Raw genomic sequence first — 16,884 nt, 5'->3', positions numbered from 1 at the left:
GCTCTTTGAGCAGACATTTGAATGAAGTAAGACTGGAGGAGAGGAGGGAATCATATAAATATCCAGAACCTGAAACCAAATGTTTAAAATCGAAATCCCGTGCTTTTGGCAGAATTTACTTATTGGTTACTGAGGTCAAAAGTCCCACCAACAGGTTTGGAAAGCTTTTAAATTGTAGTTACAATGTTAGTATATAAAAATATAGCCTATATAGAATATATATATATCCAATACAGAATAGCCTCTAATTCTAATTGGGGACAATTTAATCACTTCTGGTTTCATTATATCACTTTAAGGTTAATCCAGTCTTTTAGGGGCAAGTAGCTTTTTATTTATTTATTTATTTTTTGCTAGGAGAGATTCACCCTGAGCTAGCATCTCTTGCCAATCTTTCTCTATTTTTCTTTTTCCTCCCCAAAGCCCCAGTACATCGTTGTATATTCTAGTTGTAAGTCCTAGTTCTTCTATGTGGGCTGGGGCTGCAGCATGGCTACTGACAGACAAGTGGTGTGGTTCCAAGCCCGGGAACTAAACCTGGTCTGCTGAAGTGGAGTGCACCAAACTTTAACTACTAGGGCATCGGGGCTGGCTCACAAGTAGCTTTTAGAGTTTTGCTCTCTTCCTTCTTCTTCTTCCCCTCATTCCACATAGCGACCAGCTCTGTCAAGGCTAAAGTACAACGTGGCACTTGGGGCACACAACGTCTTCCAGTCCTCCATCTTTTCTGCTGACTTGGTCTTTGAGAGTCTACTTTTGTCCTTGCTGCACCTGCTGCTGGTGGCACACGTCTGTTCTCTTGGCATGAGCAATGCAGCGCAATTGCTCCCTGCTGCTAGGCCACTCTTCCTGCCAACTGCCCTGGCCCTGGAGTGAGGTCGATTGATGGCTCCTGTTCCATCTCACTCTGGAGTTTTCTACTCTGCAGCCCTCTGCTACACAGCAGCTTGGCCTCCAGTGCCCTGGGGGAGCTCCCAGCATTCCTAACTCAATCTGAACTTCCTACAGGGGCACACGGCACCTTCTGGGTCTCTGCGGTGCCACACTGTAGCTGAGGGAGACTCCAACCTGGAAAGGGGCTAGGCTCGGAGTCTCTTTCTTAATCCCCAGCTCTCTTCCTTCCAACTGTACCAACTTGTCTCTTTTTAAGTGAGAACTTGCTGTTAACATCACATCAGGCTGTTCTGATTTTTGTTTTGTTTTATTTTTAAATGCTCAGAAGAGACAAAACAAGTGTTCTTCATTTATGAGGGCTGAACTCAAGAGACAAATAGTTTTGCTTTGAACTCCAACAAAGATTTGGCTTGGAAGACGAATAACCAAAGCTTGGAGGACTCAGAACATGCAATGACCCTCAAAGAAGGGTGCTGCAGACCTGTTATACAGGAATATCTCCCAGATTGCCTTTGGGAGTCTCAGGGAGGAGATGTCTGAGTGAGAATATTTCTTTAAAGTAAGAAGAAGCCATTTATCTTAGGCACCCATCCCTCTTGAATGATGAGAAACCCCTGCATTATAAATTAGTGTGGATAGAAGGATTAAACAGTGATGTAGAAATTCCATAAGTTGATAAGATTGACTTTTTTTTTTCAAATATGACATGGTAGACACACCTGTTTACATTGGCTTACAATAAATCTGGCCTTTGTTTTCTTGAGCAGATTTTGGGAGGCTGCTTATCATGATTTGACAATAAGTAAAGTATTAGGAAGAAGGCATCTATTTAAAGAGTTTAGGTATTTTTTAGATTTAAGTGAATAATATGTAGCTTGCATTTATTTTTCTATATGAAGCATGCATTTCATAAAATATAAGTGATAAAATGATAAATACTAATGGAGACAGTAGCAAACTCCCTGCCTTTGTCAATCAATATCTTCTTTAAGTCTACCAGCTTATCTTGTTTGTGTGTGTGTGTGTGTGTGAGGAAGATTGGCCCTGAGCTAACATTTGTTACCAATCTTCCTCTTTTTGCTTGAGGAAGATTGCCGCTGAGCCAACATCTGTGCCAATCCTCCTCTATCCTGTATGTGGGACACTGTCACAGCATGGCTTGACGAGTTGTGTGTTGGTCCATGCCTGGGATCTGAAATGGCGAACCCTGGGCTGCCAAAGTGGAGCACATGAACCCAACTACAACGCCACCAGCCCAGCCCCATACCAGCTTCCTTTTAACCACTTGTTTAAACATTCGTTAATGGACCACTGACAATTAAAAACTTACTCCCCCAAAGGTATCAACATGTTAGTAATGTAAAAGGGCATAAGATGAATGATGTTAGCAACTAGGTCCTTCCTGTTTTATGACTGATTTCTCAAGCAGAGACCCCAGTGTAAAGTCTTGAACTTCAAAATACTTAGGTATATAATTGATAAATAAACATTTTAATGTCTTCCTTATGAACAATCAATTCAATTCAGGGTAGTAATATGATGTGATAGAAAACAATACATATGTAAAGATTACAGTTGCCTGCTTCCCTTTGGTACAAAAGAGGATGAGTTGAGAGAGATAGAGATGGGGTTGGGGATGGGGAGGAAGAGAGAGATTTTCTTTGTTTAACAGATTAAGATATTTTTGAAAATACAGATCAGAGGGGTCCCAAAAGAGGAAAAATCTTCCCATTTAACAAAATGGTAGAGCATCCTGGAGGGGGTCTGGAAAGACGTGAGACAGAAAGGAGTTAGAGAAAGTTGGCTGGAGAGGGAAGATGAAGGCCTCGGCTGCAAGAGACAGAGCGGAAAGGAAAAGAGGAAAGTGAGAATGAGAGAGACCTGTCATCCCTGGAGAGTAGTGAATCAGTTGACTATTTTTATTTCTCTATTTTCTGTGTCTAAGAAATATAATGTAGCCATTAAGAGCAAGTCTCTACTTATTGATTGTCTAGATTGAAAATCCAGGTTTTACTTAACCTCTCTAAGGCTTAATTTTCACATCAATAAAATGTTGTTTAATAGTCATACCTAATTTGTACGGTTATTTAGAAGATCAAATGCGTTAATAGATATAATGGACTTGAACAATGCCTGGCATATAGAAAACATTGAATCAGTTTTACGTTTAATTGTTATTTTTACATTATTTTTATTATTGTTTCCTCTGCAAAACCAAAAGAAGAGGAGTGAAAGAAAAAGAAGAAAATCTAAACTGGTTCTCAGAAGGGATCTGGCAACCAAATTCTCACTGAGATGTTAACAACTAAACGTATTCAGTGGATTAGCACTTAACTAGAAACAATAACTTAAGCCAGAGTACAGCTTCTCCAATGGAACCTTGGCCATTTCTATTCTCAGGGGCACAATATGTAACCTTTTGAGGTTGACTTTTTCACTCGGCATAATTCCCTGGTGATCTGTCCAAGCTGTTGCATGTGTCGCTAATTTTTTGCTTTATATTGCTGAGTAATATTCCATGGTTTGAAGGTAGCACAGTTTAACTGTTTACCATTGAAGGATATTTGTGTTGTTTCTAGTTTGGAACTATTATGAATAAAGCTATTATGAACATTTGTGTGCAGGTTTTTGTGTGGACATAAAAGTCCATTTCTCTGGGATAAATGCCTAAGATTGCACCTACTGGGACATATAGTAGTTACATTTTTAGTTTAGTAAGGAACTGTCATACTCTTTCCCAAAGTGGCTGTACCATTTTACATTTTCACTAGCAATGTATACTGATCCAATTTCATAGCATTCTCACCAGCATTTGGTGTTTAGCACTATTCTTTTATTTTAGTCATTGTACTTTCAATTTGCATTTCCCTAGTGGCTGATGACATTGAATACTTTTTCGTGTGCTTATCTGCCATCTGTCTATCTTTTCAGGGAAAAGCGTTTTTACGTTTTTTGCCTTGTTTCTGATTGGATTTTTTTAACAGATGAGTTTTAAAGAATTCTTTTTTTATTTTCCTTTTTCTCCCCAAAGCCCCCCTGTACATAGTTGTATATTCTTCGTTGTAGTCCTTCTACTTGTGGCATGTGGGACGCTGCCTCAGCGTGGTCTGATGAGCAGTGCCATGTCCGCGCCCAGGATTCGAACCAACGAAACACTGGGCCGCCTGCAGCGGAGCGCGCGAACTTAACCACTCGGCCACGGGGCCAGCCCCTTAAAGAATTCTTTATATATTCTATATATTGGTCCTTTGTCAGATATCTATCTTTCAAATATCTTCTCCAAATCTGTAGCTTTTCTTTTTGTCCATATCACAGGTTTTTTGCAGAACAAGATATTTTAATTTTGTTGAGTCCCAATGATTACTTTTTTCTTTTGTGGATTATGCTTTTGGAGGCGAGTCTCAAACCTCTTTGCCTAGTCCTAGGTCTCAAAGATTTTCTTCTATTTTTTTTCCTAAAAGTTTTATAGTTTTACACTTTATGTTCACGTCCATGATTCATTTTAAGTTAATTTTTGCGTAAGTTGTGAGATTTAGATTGAACTTTTAGATTAATCTTTTTTGCCTATGGCTATCCAATCGTTCTTGCACCATTTTTTTTGAAAAGGCTTTCTTCTTTCATTGACTAATTTTTGCATCTTTGTCAAAAATTATTTGGCTATACTTATATGGCTCTATTTCTGGATTCTCTACTCTGTTTCATCATTTTATGTGTCTATCCCCCACCTCATTGTCTTGTTTACTATAACTATATATTAAGCATTAACACCAGTAAGGGTGATTCTCCCAAACTTATTCTTGTTTCTACAAATCATTTTAGCTATTGTAGACCATTTCCCTTTCCATATAAATTTTAGATCTAACTTGTCAATGTCTACAGAAATCTTGCTGGAATCACTAGGTTTTTAAAGTCATACATAGACCAACAGCAGACAAGTACTTTGTTAAAATCACATAGCTAGCAAATGGCAGGAGTGGTATTTTTGGACTCAGTCTGATCTGGAGCTCACATGCTCGACAACTGTCTCTTCATATTATATTATCCCCAAAGACCAAGTGTATGACCAGTGCCTCTCCCCTAGAATTGAATACTGTGTGTAAGCATGGTAGATGTTTGAAGCTGGGTGGGGAAGGGTGGGGAGTTATTCTAAATCTGCAATTAAATTGGATGTTATATTCTCCAAATGCAAACAATAGCAACAAATAACATTTTGTCCACACCATTTGCAGGATACTTTTTATCTATTCAAAATTCTCCTTTAAGCAGTGACCACTTCACTTACAAGAGCCCACACTGTGAAATTAAAAGGAGCATAACGCTAAACCATGTCTTGCCTTAGGATGGACTTGAGCTCTAAGTCATCCTTGATGACTTATGGCTTCCAATGTCTTAGAAGATAATTTCTACTTTTGATACAAGTTGAATGGTCTATCACTAAAAATATCACCACTAAAGCCAAAACACTTGTTTTCTTGTCAATATTTAATTTTGTATTCCCCCAATGCCAGTTCCTATGAACCTCTCTTTCCATGGCTTGCCAAGCAGAAATTTCTATGAGTTTAATAATGTAGCAGGTAGCTTGTAGTAGAGCTACTTGGTGATGGCTTGAGGTCCGGATCACTCATCTTGCAACTCAAGCCAGCCTACATGCAGCAGGATTTCTAGCTGGAGAATTCAACAATCACTGTCCGTTTCACTGGGTTGAGTGCAGCAGGCACTGAAACAGAAGTTAGCAGCAGCGCCTTACTTGGCAGGGAGCTTGCGCTTATATGTGTGAAAACTATCCAGCAGTTGGGACATTTTACAGCTTGTGTTTCACCCACTGTTGTATAAACAGTGGAGCACACATTCAGGTTTTTATAAATTGCAAATCAAGGAATTTTTTTGTGTGTGCAAAAATTTAGTTTGGACATTGGAGTCAGACAGAGGAAGTTTGAATTCTATCCAGAATGGCTGGATTGCCTGAGGCCAGTGGTTGCTGTGTCTATAAGCTTCTCTTTTCTTTTCCATATCAGAGTGTTTTGCTCTTCCATTTCCAGCCCCTCTCCTTTCCCTGAATTATGTCTACCATTTGACTCTGCAGCTTTGAACCTGTGTTAGTGAGGATAATGCTAGGTGCTGTAAAAAACATCCAAATCTCAGTAAGTTAACACAAAATTTATTTCTCGCTAATATAAAATTCTAAAGTGGTGGAGCGGCTTTCCTTTTAACAATGGTTCAGAGACCTAGGATTCTTTCTTCTTATTGTTCCGCCATTTGAAACAGATAGCTCTTGACCTTGCCCTTGTCTCTGTGTCAGGCAGTCAGAAGGAGAAGAGAGCATAGAAATTCATGCGATGGAATAAACCTGAGAGTGGAGGGTCTCGCTTGTCCCTGTGTTTCATGAAGATGCACTAGTCACATGTGCACAGAAAACTGCAAAGGAGGCAGGGTAATAATAAAGATGTCTGCTCAGGAGGAAGGAGAGATGGGTTTGAACAAATGTTGAGGCTTTACAACAGTCAAAGATCTTAAACCTGCTGTGCACCAAAGTCCTACACATTTTTCTGCTAATGTTCTTTGCTCCACCATTGGTACAGTAGCTAGTACAAAACAAAACAAACAAAAGGGAGAGAAAACACGAGATTACACACGCACATTCCTTATTTTCTCCAGAGATTAAATCTGTTTGTTATTTGCATTCAGTAAACAATAAGAATAAACCACTTTATTGACGTTCCACTTTGTTTTAGGCTGGTAGAATTCTGAAAGCTCAGCTTCCCACACTCTGCGTTGACAAAATCTACTAGATCCGCTCTGGAGGAGATTCGGAGCACACATTTAAGGTAATCCCAAGGGTAAAAGGTTATGGAAAAACTGCATGCACTAAAAAATAATTTATGATAGGTCAGGAATTTTGACAATAAGGTAATTCTGTAATACTTGACAACAATTTCCCAGGATTTCTCTCATGGATTAGCTAAGAAATAAAGATAAACATATAGTATTTAATCTAACTTGTAACTTGCAGAAATAATCAACATGAAGTGAAATTGAGAATAGTTAAAATGGCTCACTGTAAAATTTGCTATTGACTGACAAACCAACTCTTGTTAACAAAACATACATTTGCAAAATTAACAAATTTTAGAAAATAATTGACTCCTTGAAAATAACGGCCACAAAACAAATTTCACATTAGCTAAATTTGTGATCATAAAAATTTGATTTAGACAGAATAAAATTTTTATTGACAAATTGAAACTTCTTTATAAAAGTAACATAGTAAACGGTGTTAATCTCAGTGATGTTAATTTACTTAAGACAATAGTAAGAGACTCAATGCCTAAAAAATTCATCAGGAAATTAAATTGGCTTACTGTAGTTTGCTGCAGAAAATATTTTCTTGATAAAAATTCATTCATGTCATTATAATTCTGATTTAAAAGTTTGCATTCGTAAATGTGTAGTTTGACTATCATGGTATCAAAATAATGAGGTCAAAATCTCCCAGATTCTCCTTATCTGTGCAAGAAGGATAATGTAATTGGGTTTTCATCACAAATATTTTGTGAAGTGGTTCTCACACTTTAATGTACATCAGAGTCACCTGGAGGCCTTGTAATCTGGGTAGGGACAGAGAGTTTCCATTTCCAACAAATTTCCAGTCAGTGCTGATACTGTTGGTGCGGGTACCACACTGTGGGTACCCCTTGACCATTTTTGTTCATACTGGCTTTTGGTGTACTTTTTCTTCCAACAGCCAACATCTGAATCTCTTTGTAGGAAGACAGGTCTCAGGTTTCAGCACCCTGCTTTGCCTTCTCATACAGAGAGCCAGGAATGCCTAGAAATTCGTAGCTCCCCACCTTACCCTAGATGGCCCTTAATCAAGGGCTGCAGGTGCCGGTGTATAAATACTACAGATCCCTGAGCAAGATTACACTGAAGTGTGCCTATGCGGTCTCCAGGTGCACCCTGGGAGATAGAGTCAAAATTATTTTTACTGGACACTTGGCAAGAGAAGTTTGAGTGTAGGGTTGGGTGAGAAAACCTTGTCTGGAGTGAGTTTGAGAGAAACTGGGTGGTGAGAAAATGAGCAGCAGTTTAGACAACTCACACAAGACATTTGACTATCAAAGGGAGCAGAGAAACCAAGCGGTGCTTGGAGAAGAAAGTGGAGTCAAAAGAGCTATTTTTTAAGATAAGAGCTATTGTGCCTTGTTTGTATGTTGGCAGGAATGATTCAGTGAAGAGAGAGAAAGATAGAGAGGAGATGTGTGCGCAGAGCAGCAAAGTCCTTGAGTACATGAGAGAGAAATGGATTTGATACACAGGTGGAGAGGCAGCTTTCTATTGGAGGGTCAACATTTCCTCCATTAATTAGGAAAGCATAAAGAGAATCCAAGACTCTTTCTTCTCCCATCTCTCACATTTTATTAGCCCCTAAATTCTGCCAAGTGTCTCCTAATATTTTTCCAAACTGCCTGCCCTTTCTCTATATCCCCACTGCCACAGCTTTAGTTGGGGCACTCATGATCTGTCACCTTTATTTTTCAGTGGCTTCCCGTGGGCTCTTGCTTCCAGCCTTACCCCTTTTCAATCCATTCTGCCGTGCTACCATGAGACATCTTTGTAAGATGCAAATCTGAGCATCTCACTCCCCTGCTCAAAATCCTTCATCCACTCTCCTGCTGGATGAAATTTTAAATTCATTGGTTCAATACACAAAGTCTTTGATGGTCTGTCCCCTGCCAATATATCCAGTTTCTTCTCCTGATACTCATCCTGCAGTCCTTTGCAATCATATAATAATGAGCATCATGCAGTTCCTCTAAATGTACCAAATACTCGTACACTTCTGTCTTCATATTTTTTTGTTCCTTTTTCTCAAAACACTCTTCCATTTGCCTGTCTGGCCAATTCCTGTTTATCCTTCATCTCAACTCAGGCATTACTCCTCCTGTTAGTTAAATGAATACCATTATGATTGAATGCATAATAGGTGTTAATTATAGCAACTAATCCAAATGCTCAATTTTCCGTGGTCAAACCACATTTTCCAATTTTGGGTTTGAAAAATTTGTCCCAGGGAATGGTAGGCAATTACTTCATGCCAAGGTGTGAATCAGACTTCAGCTTACCAGGGCTCGTTTACATTTTCTCAATGGAGTTTGAAAAGTAAGCACAAAAGCGTATCGAGGAATGCTCACCCTTTCTAACTTTTTGCCAAGGGGTAAAATCCGTGGGCTCAGCAACTCTTGGAAAGATTTCCATTATCTCTGCAAGTCTGCCCACCCGCTAGTTTCTTAGGGGAAGTGAGAGTGATCACTAGAGAGAATGGGGATGGCATAATGCCCCAAAATATTCGAAATTGAGATTGTGAGGGAAGGTGGAAATTTTACTATAATTTATACTAATGACTTATTTGGGCAATCACCACACTGGGAAAATTCTTACAGTTTATACCAGCACCCCAGCAACTTTGTAAAGTGAGATCCGGAATACTAATCGCCACGACACAAAGGAAGTGCTAGGTAGCTTACAAGAGCAAAGTCAGAATAACTCTTGAGACCACGTTAGTTCAAATGATGCTCAGTTCAAACTCCATTAGGGATCTTGGACTGGAGGGTGAACCTAGAACTGTTGTCCCACAGATGGGATAATGACGGAGCTGTAAAAAGGGAAAGCGGGAGAAGCTGGAGTGGGCTCTGGGGGTAACTGAGAATCAGAAGACTACGCAAAAAACGAAGAAAAGTCATGTTTGGGAAGCACCTAGAGCACTACAGAACTCACCAACTGCCACCAAAAGGGACAGATATCATACGTGAACTTGTAAACATTACGGGGGAAACAGTTATGATTTATTTGAAAACCTTCGCAGTAGTACCTTTTGCCAAAAAGCAATATTTCTATGAAGAGGTTATAAAGCAACCTCTGTGATGATTGTACTTTTTTGAAAAAAAATTTTCTTGGTTTGTTTTTTAAAGTTTTTGAAGCTTTGATTTTCAGCTTCTTTGCCTTTTCATAGTTTGCCGTGACTGCCGCTTTAAGAAATGTTTTTGTTGTTACTGCTCCATTTTAATCTTTCACTTTGTATTAACAAAATCAAAACCAGCACAATTAGATACCTCCTGATTCTGATTTGTTTTAATACTAAGAGAATGTTTGAAATGGCACAAGCAGTGGGGGTAATACTTCAAGCCGTGGTGGCTGCGACATTGGAGTTCTAGAAGCAAACATCAAAAGATAGCTTGAAAGAAAGACCAAAAACATCTAAACCAATAATTCTTTACATTTGTGTTTTTATTTTATTGTAGTCTTCACAATGAAAGCAAGAGGATCGGGTGGAGAGAAAAAGATGCTTGTAATCTTATTTTAATCATGCAATTTAAAATAAAATCAAAACGACTTTCTCTTTTGCTTTTAAAATGGACAATCAAGCCGTGTATCTATAACTCAAAAAAATTAGTGACTAGAAGATGTTCAACAGTCAGTGCCCAACTGTCTCATTTTGTTAGAATAAATGAAAAAGAAAATGAGCAAGACTCAGAAAGCAGGATTATAATTAAGCTACATTGATCCAAACACTCACCTCTTCTGTTTATCTATTGGACATCCTGAACAAGATGGAAATGCTAGAAACAAAACCAAGGCAAGATCTGCAAGTGATAGCAATTTGGCTGCAGAGGGAGATAAATGAATAAATGGGCCTTTGAAACATCACAGCAGGCGGAATTAGCAAGAAATGGTTGCAGTTGTACACATGTGGATTGCAGTATCACAGTTATGAAACATCTAAGGACTTGATTGCTCATTCCTTTTCTTATTAGTATTATTATTTTTAAAGTCTCCTAGCAATAACAGTTTGGAGCTTGAAAGTGTTACCTTTGTTCTTATTCCATTTTAAGCCTGGCAGTTAAGTCCAGATTCTACTGTGTTAGCCCTAGTGCCTTCATGGATAAATTTTTTTATGTGAAATTTGGGTGGCCGCAATACATTAGCTTTTTTCTCTCACCATTCATTTCGGTAGATTTTCAGTTCACTGAAACACAGCAAGTGTTTGGGTTCCTATAAAAGGCTCTTATATTCCTTTTATTAAAGAAAAAAGAATAGCCCTGGGCATGATGAGAAATTTTTGAATTCTGTTCTCTGGATGATAAAATAGTGAACTGAAATGATGTATCAAACATCAACCGCTTGCCTCCACCACATCTTGGTTTATGGATCCATGTCCTCTACTCCTCATCCTCAGAAATATGGAGGGGTAGGGGGAGAAGGAGAGAGAGAGAGAAAAAAATTAAGGGAACAAAGTCCATTGGAGACATTGCCTTAAAGTGAACGAATTCACAGTGGCCCTGGATATAGCGTTCTATTTCAAGGACAGTTTCATTTATGCTGTGTATACTGTAGACAGATCCAAGAAGTGCCCTGCCAGAGCTCCCTCCTATTATTCTGTTGAGGCATCAGAGTCGAAAGAGGAACCTGAATTTCCAGAGATCTAACAGGATGAGACCCCTCCCCCGCCCCCTCAGCCTCTGCCATCTAACCAACATCTGAACAAGACAGCTGAAAATTTCTGAGTGAAGGGAATAATTTTTCTGTTTCATATTTTTTAAATCCAGAATCTTTTCCTTTGTGTTTTATTAAAAGACTGGAGTGAGCATTTCCTTTAAAAAGTTCCAGAATGGGCCAGTTTGAATGTCAAAACCTTTCTGTGTTTATCAAGCATTTAACTATGATAAGGAAAGTGTCAGCTTTCAGGGGGCCCAGCGTACCTCAGTGACAGGAAGGAACTTCCAATAGCAGGAAAACAATCTTCCAGTTCCAAGGAAACAAAATTTCCAAAGGAGAAGATGGGATTAAAAAGTACCAATAGCAGTCTGGGAGAGTTAGAGAAAGAGAATAACTGACAATCGAAGCGTATGATGGCTAAGAAGACTAGCCGTTTCTACAGGAGAAAAAACTAGCCAGAAAGCCTTTTGGCTCAGAATTTCCAAAAGTTAAATTACTGTGGTGCCTTTTCTCTCCTATAGCTTTATAAATTTTGATATGTTGTTCAGAGATTTTCTATCATTAATCCTAGCCTGACCATACAGTTTAGGGTGGGGTGATAGCTACGTAAGACACAGGGGGCGTTAAATCAATCCTGCATTTGAAGACATTCCCCGAAAATGCACATGGATCCCCTTTCACTCAGTGTGTTTGTGAAAACGATTATTGTCAAGGAAAGCATTTGATTTCCAATCAAGTGAAGCGAGATGTATAAAACTTAGCAGCCACTAAAATTAGATAGTGCTGGAGTTTCACAGGCTTGGAAATTTAAATACTTATAAATATCATACTGCTTTTTTTCTAAAATGTCATGTCTTCTCAACTATACAGTGAAATATAGAGAAAACCTTAAAACACAGCATTAAATTATTATCCTATTATGTACTTTTATTTAAATGCTGAATATTCTCATTTACAGGGGTTAGAATAACAGAAGTTGCAATCACTTCCTGGGGCTTCCTATGGTCCTGGCACTGTGTTTGCACTTTATCTTATTAAACAATTCCATTAGGTCGATATTGTTGTACCCGTTTCATAGATACAAAACTGAGATTTGCAAATTTTGAGCAAAATGATTGCCCAAATGATTCAGAATCCAAATTCTGATCCATCTCTGCTATCCTGCCAGAACTGAACTTCTTGCAAAAGAGTTTATAGGAAAGAGATTCACCTCAATGAATTCCTGAGAAAACTTCGTTTTTTCCCCCCCATTTGTCTTGATTTACTTAGCCAGGAAGAACTCAAACAGGAACGCCAAGAAAACAGTGTCTAGGTCATTTATTGGCAGCTATGGCTTTTGGTTTACTGCTTCCTGCAACTCACCCTTCAGCTTCTCCAAAGACAGCCAGTGGGTTCTGGCACTCAGTCTTCTTTCCCAGTCTCTCCGATGCTCTGTGATTGAAACCAGCAGCTCCATGGTGACCAGGAAAAACAAACCAGCCCCATAGCCCATACCAGCCCTGGGAGCACTTACTGAACAGATTTTGAAAAGGAGCAAACTCAGGCTAGCTCCAGAGTTCCATCTGGAAATTGGCACTGATAGGAATATTAGCAGCATGTCCTGCCTGTGTCACCCAAGGATTCTGCAGCACCAGGCAAATGTTCAGTTGTCCTGGCTTCTCTCAGAAACGTGAGCGTTTCAATATTACGATGCTTATTTTACTGATGGAAACTCCCAGGCTCACAGAGAGAGGTTACAATGCACAAACTCCCATCTCAGGGTCAGTCCACTATAGAGCAGAATTAGAAGGGCATTTTTGCTTCAAAAATCTATCGAGTTAAAGAGAGCTTCTTATGATTTCTAGAATCTAGATTTGAGTTAAGAGAATTTTAAAGCCTCAGCTAGAAGAACAAGGAAATGTGAAAGCCTGTTTAGAATATTATATTAATTTGGATCCTTAATTGAGAAAAGTGATGCCTCAGAATAAAAATATCAATGTATCTTATTTTTATTGAACAATATCATGCCCATTAGCCCCCTGGCCCACGGACACAAAACACATACTACTATGCAATGCCTATGAGCTTTCTCAAGAAAGAATGAATAATTAAATTACTCTAGAAGTAGAACTGAAGGGAGTGACATAGGATCGCTCTCTCTAGATACAGATATAGATAACTCACTCAATCCATCAATCTATCAATAGAGAGAGAGAGATTTCTAAGAATAAACAAGAAGTTTTAAAATATTGAGGGACCCACCCATCTACTGTCCTGCTATAATCTTATGAGGATGATTTTTATTTTTCAGTGCTATTTTCATAATTTTCTAGAGATAAGTTCAGGCTTTGAGATCTCGAATTCTATCTGGCTCTGGAAAGATTCCCAGTGGCCTGGCCTGAGGTGGGCAAAAAGATTAAATGATCTTGTGACATCTTTGGGAACTGGGCTTAAAGGACTAAATTCTAGAAGATGAAGGGAGTTGAATAATAAATGTTAGGCTCTATGAGTGTTTACTGTGTTTAATAATGAATTGAATAAAGTCAAATAAAATATTAATGATTCCTTTTCTTTTACCTGGGAATAAATATCCATATTTTAAAATTTTTCCCAGCTTCAACTGAAATTGTTTTCCTCTTCCTGCCGTTAAGTTAGAAATCCTAGAAATGCAAGCGACTCATGCACTGAGTAGGGTAGTTTCCAAACATTTTTCATAAGTGCTGCATCCTAAAAAATGTTCAAGACCACACCTTCACATTTGAATATTTATAATAAATAAATAAAATGCAGCTAGAAGGATAGAAAAATTAAAGGAGGAGATGACAAAAATTTTACATATTAATGATACATTGTTAATGATAGTGGACATTTTTCGATAGATAATTTCTTTTGCCACTGCCTTCTTATCGGCTGTTATTGTTTTAATGACTCAATGTGGCAGCTAAGGAGCTCACATGAAGAATAGTGGATGGGCCACTGCTGCCGTTTTCCTGAACTCGTGCATTTTTAATACCAAATGAAATAACATCATTCATAAATAATTGCAATATGTAGCTGACAAGTAAGGGAGGTGCCATCTATCAAACCTTCTACACTGTGAACACCCCATTCTGTCCCAGGAGACACAGGGTGATTTTTTCCACATGGTGAGTGAGCAGCAATACAGAGATCAAGTAAGAACATGAGTGTCAATTCACACTTTCAAAATTAGTAAATCTTGATTTCTATTTTTTTTTTTTAGGTTTTATGTGTATACACACACACATATACTAATGTAAGTTCATATATTTTCATCCCACATCTCAACAGTTAGTAACACACACACCCACTCTGAGTTGCAGACATCCTCTTTTGGAGATCACTCACCAAATGTAACAAAAGTAATGACATCAGTAGTAATATGTATATATAAAAATGATAACTGCTAATTAATGAGCACTTACTAAGTGCCAAGCACTGAGCCAAGCAATTATAGATATTTAATTCTTACGATAACCCCAGGCAGTGGTTTTGTTACTGCATTTTATAGAGGAAGAAACTGAGACTCAGAAATAGAAAAATTAGGTCTGGAATGGTTGAGTGATTTTCCAAGGTCACACAATATTTAGTGGCAAAGCAGGACCCGAATATCCTGTACCCCATGAGACCATATTCTTTCTGTGCAAAGGAGAATTTAGCGTAGGAAATACTTCTTCTCTATGTAGAATTCTCTTACATAGAGGGTCAGCAATCCTGACATTTCTAAATCTTCCCAATCTACCCATTGCTGTCAGAATTCGGAGGTTAAACTTTTACTTCCACAATTAAAGAAAGGGTAACACCCGGACTGATTTATATTAAGCATGTAAATGAGAGATGGTTGATCTCATCTTCCATTGAGAACAGAGGAAAAGGGGGGACCAGAGTCTTCTGGATACTGAAGGTTGGAGGAAGTGCCAGAGCAAAAAATGGAAGATTTGGATGTCTGAATACAATCTGTGCCTGTTTCCCACTTTCGCCTCAAGCTAGGGCTACAAAGCAAATACATTGTAAAATTTTATGTCCTTTTATATCTGTTTTCTTGTCCTTTGTTGTTTGTCTTTCTGTGTAAACCTGTGGTCACCCTGGAATTCTGACTCTTCTTTTTCCTTATCAAAAGGCCATCATCCTGGTAGGTCCTGTGGTCCCGTGGTTTCTCCACTGTGTTTTCAATCAATTCCTCTTGCCCTTTTTGTCCCTGTCCACGGGAAGGGTTTTTCTAATTTTAGATTCAAATTAATTTACATTTCCCACAAACCTGATATTTGTCTTACTTCTCTTATAAATTATTTACACTGGAAAGGCTGAATCATGACACTGAAGCTAAAAATAATGTTATTTTCATGTGCCAATTTTTAAACGGGTGCATAGATCATATTTTACTCCCTACATATTTGTTTTTCTCCATTTGCCTTGGCCTGTGTGGCTCCCTGGTCTATGTAGATGACTGGAGAGGGTATGGCATTCTTCACATTCATCTACCAGTCACAGTCATATTTAAATTCAACAACTAGTCTTTAAATGGTCTACCATGGGCCTGCGCCTGGTAGATTCAGCAGGGGATGTATAAAAGAAAGGCAAAACTCCCTGCATTCTAGAACTTTTCTAGAGGCGGCAATAGACAAACCTATCACTATAACACAAAGGAAGGTTCGCCGAGGGCCATAGGAAGGGACAAAGCGCTGGCTTTTGGGGAAGGGAGCTATCACATTTGACTGGGGAGACTGGGTGACGGGAGGATGGTTATGCTGGAAGTACTTCTTGGCATGGCTGTCTAGCTCTCCACAACTTCCCCAAAACACAAAGGGCCACGATGTTCTACATAGTAACCCTGGCCCTTTGTCAGCAAGTTGATCCAAAGGTGGATGGCTGATCCAAGCCAAAGTCATAAATATCCCTTCTTCCAAGCTGTGTCACTTTGAACTGAGCAGCAGACCCTGGGAGTTGTTTGAAGGGGAACCATGTTTTCTTGTGGTTTAGTGCTTGAGCTCTAGTACCAGTTTGAATGAGTTCAGTGCCTTGCTCTGCCTCTGACTAGCAATGCAGTCTTGGGAAATTTAGTTAACCTCTTTGTCTTTCGTGTTTTTATGTGGAAAAGAAGAAAACTAATGTGAACTTTCTCATACTATGAAAATTATGAAAACTTCCTCATACTATGAGCTGCTATGAAATGTAAATAGGGGAATTCATATAATGTGTGAGAGGCCAGCCCAATGGCCTAGTGGTTAAGTTTAGCACTCTCTGTTTTGGTGGCCTGGGTTTGGTTCCCGCGTGCAGACCTACACCACTCTTCAGCAGCCATGCTGTGGTGACAACCCACATACAAAATAGAGCAAGACTGGTACAGATGTTAGCTCAGGGCGAATCTTTCTCAAACAAAAAGAGGAAGATTGGCAACAGATGTTAGCTCAGGGCGAATCTTCCTCAGGGGAAGAAAAAATTGTGACATACCACATATTCAATAGATGTTAGCTCTTAAGAGTATTATGACTGCCATTG

This window comes from Equus asinus, chromosome 12, assembly GCF_041296235.1.
Source record: "Equus asinus isolate D_3611 breed Donkey chromosome 12, EquAss-T2T_v2, whole genome shotgun sequence".
Classification (NCBI taxonomy): Eukaryota; Metazoa; Chordata; class Mammalia; order Perissodactyla; family Equidae; genus Equus; species Equus asinus.
Note: the sequence above shows the minus strand (reverse complement) of the source record.